The 6623-nt window shown below is 44.8% G+C and overlaps 1 long non-coding RNA gene across 1 annotated transcript; it reads left to right on the forward strand.

Annotated features, from left to right (window-relative positions):
• LOC110394172 lies at positions 7-1296 on the forward strand. The gene is made up of 2 exons (XR_002435438.1): positions 7-292; positions 1084-1296. It is a non-coding gene; the product is annotated as an uncharacterized LOC110394172 (long non-coding RNA).

The raw sequence follows: 6623 nt of genomic DNA on the forward strand, positions 1-6623 counted from the left end.
CCCGCCCCCTCCGCCCGGCCCCCTCCCGCCGGCCGGCGGGGGCAACGGCCGAGGGGCGGGTTCCCGCTGCGGGGAGGGGGAGGCCGGGCTGGATGGCCCCGTAGCAGTGCGAGGATCCGGTCCTGGGAAGCGCGCCGCTCGGGTGCTCCAACGCCGAACGCGGTGCTGGCGTTCACGTAGCTGTTTGCTGTAACGAAACAGGTCTGGCCCGACGGAGATAACGCCTGTCCCAGCGGCGATTCGCTCTTCCTGCAAGCTGCAGCGCGCTGTCGGAGTTACGGGCTGTTCTCAAGTGAGCACCTGGTCTCGAAGGCTGTTCGGTGCTCGTGACGACAAACTCCCTTCATTAGCGTTAATGCAAGCGCCGGGCTCCTGCTGCTGGGCTCGCAGGCGGGCTGTGACCCCGCGGCTGCACCTGGATGCGGAGGAGCAGCATACCCGGGCCGTCTGACCCCGCAGGATGCTCCTCTCTGCGCCTTACCCCATGGCAAGCCATTGCTACAAGCTTTTCCTACCGCTGTGCAGACCGAGCCAGACCCTGCTGCCTTCGTTGGTGTTGCGGTGTAACGTTGCGCTGCACAGGGTTACGTTCAGTGCTAAAATGGAGGGGGACACTAGAGGTGGCCACTGCTTTTTAAGCAGGTGATCATTATGGATGTAAGAACCCCATGGCACAGATGTTGCCTTGTAGGTGACGTGCTCAACTCAAATTTGCTGGGCTCCTCAGCACTCGAGCCGATGTCCCACTGAGTTGTGTGTTAGGTAGATCCCTAGGTTTGATGAGACAGGCATCAGCTGTGCTTCTGCTTGCCCGCTCAGTTTGCCTCTTTCCTTTCTCCTATCTATTGATAATGAAGAAGCCCTCGTCTTGTCAACATTACTGTACTGCAGGTATGATCTGATGCTTGCATAGTCTGTGTAGAGGACTGTTCACTAAAATCTGTACCATTGGCAAGAATAAAGCCTGCAAGAATAAAGCTGTTGATTAGCCTTGCCTGGTGCCCGATGCTGCCAAAACAGTAAAGGACATCCTGCTCTTCATGTATCTGCTGCTACCCCTCATTGTGCTGTCCTTTCTTCCAGATGCTTTCTTACTGAAATGCAAGCACCTTTACTGCATGGGGGCTGATTGTGTAAGCCTGATAAAATTACTGGTCTACCTATAAATGAAACTGGATAACCGAGAGGAGCATGAACATCAGCAATAATCCTGGGCTGTCGGCACTTGGGTAACCATTCTGGGTATTTGGTTTGCTTTATCTGCAGTCGCACTCATTAAAAGATGTGTGGTCTCCATTCATTTCCTTTATGAAGACCTTTGAGTATAACTGAAAGAGTTGGAACTCCAAAGTGTGGGTGTTGCAATGCTTAAAGTACAGGCGTGTGGTTCTTAGTGTACCCCAACCACACTCTTCAGTACCACTGCTTTGTATCTATCAGCAGAGTTCCGTATCTTAGAGCAGGTTTCATAGTGGTCTGTCCTTCCTGATGGTCCAGAGACTATCTAAGGTCAGTTGCCCAACATGGGTTCCCACAGAGCAGCCACTGGGGACCTTCAATCAATGACAGGCTGTTGGCTTCCCGCTCCCAGGCCCAGGCTTTTGTCCTCTCGAAGTGCAGGGCTGACGCATTTGCCCTGGAGATAGACCCTGGTGTTCGTATCTTCCAAAAGTTGTATTAGATCGCTCACCAGATCACTCACCTCAGGGTGGGTTTTCATTTGTTTTCTCATAACAGCAGGAATACTGCTGTCTCCTTGTTTTGTAGGTCTCATTTTTATTTTATTTTATTTTATTTTATTTTATTTTATTTTATTTTATTTTATTTTATTTTACAGAAGTTCAGTCCATCCCTTTATTTGGAAAACACAAGCATTTTACAATAGATGAACAGTTTGGTTTGCAGACCTGTAGAGAAACGTAGTGGGCAGAGGACTTCTGATAAAACTCCAGGGGCATCTGGCCAACCAGCAGCAAATAATTAACTTTGCTGACTTGTCTTGTCTTGTCTGAGATAACACCATTTCAGCACTTCAGCACTGCTTATGTTTCCACTCTTTCATCCCATCACTGTTGTTTTTGTGTGATCTCTGTCGGTTCCGATTGCACACAGCTCTTGGCACCCACCCTTTCTTCTGCCCCTGTGTTACTGCCAGCTCTCTCTGTTCCTCCCCAGCACACCCACTCCTATGTCACACTGTGTGCCACTCTCCTACAGCTTCAGCTCATTTATCGTGCTCGTGTGATAATGAGCCTCTTCAGAGGAGGTCTGGGCATGAAGCAGTGTGTGATTTGGTGAGTTTGATCCAAGGTCTCACGGAACAGACCCTTGTTTGGTTTCTCTGTACACAGATGTACTCCCTCCTCCAAAATTCATGCTGCACTGTTATTTTCAAGCTTGTTTTGATAAAGCCATGCTAGTTTGCTGGTCTTCAAAGTGTTTTCCTTATAGGTGATAGTGCCACTAGATCACAAACTACAACCAGTTACTCCAGCCTGGGTCAGCTCAGATAAACTCAGATTAAGAGTAACAGAAGGGCAACAACAGCATTCAGCACGACCTTGCCTGCTTCTTCTTCCCTCTGACTTTTTAAAGTGTCTTCCTTCTGATACCTGGCAATAAATTCAGGGCCTTCAGCAGTTAATTCAAACTCTTCAACAAAATGACATTCTCTCTTGGGAAGGTTTTTGTTTTTAGTTAAGCAGGACATCTGGAGCCTAAAAGTAGACTCTCAACATTCCACCAGCCTTGAGGAGGTACATTATACACTGCTACGGTGGATAATAGGCACCATAACAAGGTCAAAGTTCTAATTAAAGACTTACGTCAACAACCACTTGTGAAAACACTCTGCTTTTGTTCTCTTCCCTCCAAAAACTTTAGGTAGCAACTGACTGCCTTCTAATACTGGGGCTATTTTACAGTTTTATGTTACCAGTGAATGGTGTTACAATACGTGGTGCTCTTTCAGTTTGTTCCCTCTTGTATACTTACCAATTACACTGATATTCTTCATGTCATTATTTTGATTACTGGTGTGCCAAGGTGGACACAGAATTCAGTGAACTGAAAATTCAGTGAATTAATTTCTCATTAAATATTACTGTATAAGAACAATATAGCTCATAAAATACCATAACACTGATTCTATTTCATTTGTGGTTCTGTGTTCCTGGGTGACTTTCCATCATTTTTTCCTGGACAAAACTACTGTGCTTCTGTGCTGATGCGTGCACTGTGCCACTGATCTATGCCCCTCCCAAAATGAAATCCTGGATAAATGTGTGGGATTTTGCAGTTCTGTCTGAACAGGACTTGTGGTGAGTGAGAGTGTTTGGCTGACAAAACACAGATAGATGGCAGCCATAGAGGAAGGGCTGGCTTATTCGTCCCCCTTAAAGACTCCTTTGAATCTCTTGTGTCCTGTCCTTCTCTCCCCATATTTTACAAAAAATAAAAATAAAAATCCTGAAGTTACATTTGTTCCTTGTCTTGCTCCTCTGCCATCACCAAAGCTCAATTCATTCTTCTTTAGCCACAAACACCACCCCTGTTAATGCATGGTCAAAGTTCACACTCTGAAGTGCAGAAACCTGAACCTAGACTGAATTTGTCCTCCACCCCTTTTCCATTGGAGTCTTCCTTCAGCACCTGCCTGTACTGGCAAAGACACTTTCCTCCATCCCGTCCTACCATTCTGGAAGCGTTCAGCAGCCCTTCCCCTGCTGCTGCCCCGTATCTCTGACACATTCTCCTACATGGGATTTCTGGTTCCCAGCCTCCTCGCTGCTTCCCTCCATGCTAGTTTTCACAACACCGCATTCAGTGCTGTCTCAGACGAAGACGGGAGAAGAACTCTTTACAAAAGTGACACCAAAGCTTGGAATGATTTTTTACCTGAAGTTGTGGTGTCTATTCAACAGCCGATAGTGAAGCTTCAAGATTCTTCCCTGCGTGCATATTCCAAGAAGAGTTCAAGTGATGCTCCACAGCATATCTAGTATCAGAAGACTTAAGTTGAATGTACTGGGATTTGAAGGTTTCTCTTTTGGTTTCCCTGGTGTTTGCTAAGTAATTCTCATCAACAAAAACACATTGTAGAGCGCAAGCAGCTCTTTAAATGCAGCATGTTTGACATGCCTCCAGGCAGACTCATTTCTGCAGGCTCAATGCTAAATGTTGCTATGGGAACAAAACCTTCTCTCCACCCAATCAGCCAAACCAAGAGGATTTTTTTTTAAATATGAAGATTGTCTATATCTGCATTTCACCTAATCAGTCAGCATGAAACAGAGAATAACCAGTTTCACAGTCAAACTGTGCAAAAATATGGCTTGTTCACTGCCAAAAAAAAAAAAAAGAAAGAAAAAGAAAGCCTAACATGAAAAAAGAGCTTTTTAGGGACAGGAGATTGCCATCTTATTGTAGAACATAAACAGGCGATAACTCGAACTGACAAATGAATCCTACTTGACAACAAAATCAAGGAAACAAATGGGTGTGAAGCTGTTCAAACCACAGATTGTACAAATGAAACCAAATCTTTACATAGGAGAGAAAGCATTTGCTTGAAGAGGTGCCCAAGGAATCTGGAAGAGGAATTGTTGTAAGAGGACGAGATTCAGCAGCGTTCTGTGATTGCTTCATTTACCCCGTGTACATACAGAGATGGCTTTAGGTGGCAGCTCTCTTTCCCATGAGTTGGCTCCGTGCTCCCTGAGCTGCTTCCCATGGCACCCCAGGGTGGTGGGCTGCTCTCACACAACATACAACCAACTGTACCATGGAAGCAGAGGGCACCGTTGGCTTCCCGCAGTGACTGGTGCTGTGCACTGTGGCCTCGCAGGAGCACGGACCAGCCCAACCTCCAGCAACCTACAAAATTACAGCAAACATATATTTAAGTCCTGCCTCATGTCAGTCTGTAATAGAAAATATATCTTCTAAAGGAAAAAAGAAAAAGATACATACCAGTGATTTTGTAGTGTTTTTCAGACTAATTAAAATTCTGTTTATTGATTGAGATTTTTCTACACTGTCAAGTTAGGGGAAAGTACTTAACCAAACTTTAATAATAATAATATCCTTCAAAAATGTTTTTTAATTGACTAACATATTCATGAACAAGAATACAGCAAGTCTTCATTAATGAGGAATTGAACTGTCAATCTTCATTCTTTCTTAGTCATTATAATGAATGAATGCACACCCGTATCAATCTCGGATTCTATACACATGTCACAAGCTGTCTCTCTCCTCTAGGAGCTGTCAGTTTAAAGCTGTGAAGCAGTGCAAAGGAGAAAGGAAGTAGTGGTGCATTCATAAGGCCCATGATAGAAATAAAATAACCCTATATGCATAGGTACAAACAAAAACTTGAGCATCATTCTAGTTCTTTTCTTCGTAACTAATATAAAAGAAAAATCTGTGTTTGTGGTTCTTACGGGTTTATAGGAAAATGTAGTGACATAATTTATTTGATTACAGATCAGCCTACATTCACACCTAATATAAGCATCATTTAACTTTAGAAATATATATATTTGTAGGATTTAAAGCAGGAAATGGTGATGACCTGTGTTATGGCAACACCTAACACCTATGCTAACTCAGAAGCAGGGGCACACTCCAGGCTTGGCCTAGGCTCAGACCTGGGTTGAAGAGGGCTTTGAGCACTCAAGTGCTCAGCGTGCTGAGGACCAGCTGAGGCTTCTGCCTTCAGGAGAAGGGAGGTGTTTCAAAATAAGCATGAAAGAGGGTCCTGAGGCCTTTTCTACACATCATGCATCATAAATATTAACTCCGTTTCTCAAGTGGTAATAAGAGTGCTTTCTATTGCAGCTATCCCAGCTTAAAAAATGTGGGTGGAATGAAGGAGCTATTTGGTATAAACATTTCTACCAGGATAGTTAATTTCATTTCAAGGACAAGTATTTCCAATGTAAGTACTTCAATAGTGCTTAAATTTGGAGCATTTTGTCACTTTAGCTCTTATGCTGCGTTTGTTAAACTGAAGTAATCATCACAGAATCACTGAATGGCTTAGGTTAGAAGGAACCTTAAAGATCACTGAGCTTCAACCCCGTGCCGCAGGCAGGGCTGCCCTCCACCAGCTCAGGCTGCCCAGGGCCCCATCGCACCTGGCCTTCAGCACCTCCAGGGATGGCGCATCCACCGCTCCTCCGGGTGAAATTTTCCAGCACCTTCCTACCCTCTGATTAAAAAATTTCCCCCTAACATCTAACCTAAATCTCCCCTCTTTTAGTTTAAAATCATTCCTCCTTGTCCTATCACTCTCAGACTGTGTAAAAAAATCCATCATCTCCCTCCCATTTATAACCTCTCTAAGTACTGGAAGGCCACAGTGAGATCTCCCCAAAGCCTTCTCTCCTTCAGTCTGCACAATCTCATCTGCCTCTGCCTTTCTTCCTATGTGCAACATAACAGAAGGAAGAAGTATGCAGGGAAAGGAGAGCAGGAAAGAAGCAGGAGCACATTTTTGAAGCTGTTTTACTACTGAACTGCTTGTTCCGTGGACCTGCAGCCTCAGTTCCTTCTGATTCATACTGGTTATCTGGTGTCATCTGCAGAGGTGCTTGGTGACAAGGTAAATGGTGCACAAG

Source organism: Numida meleagris, chromosome 1, assembly GCF_002078875.1.
Source record: "Numida meleagris isolate 19003 breed g44 Domestic line chromosome 1, NumMel1.0, whole genome shotgun sequence".
Taxonomy (NCBI): Eukaryota; Metazoa; Chordata; class Aves; order Galliformes; family Numididae; genus Numida; species Numida meleagris.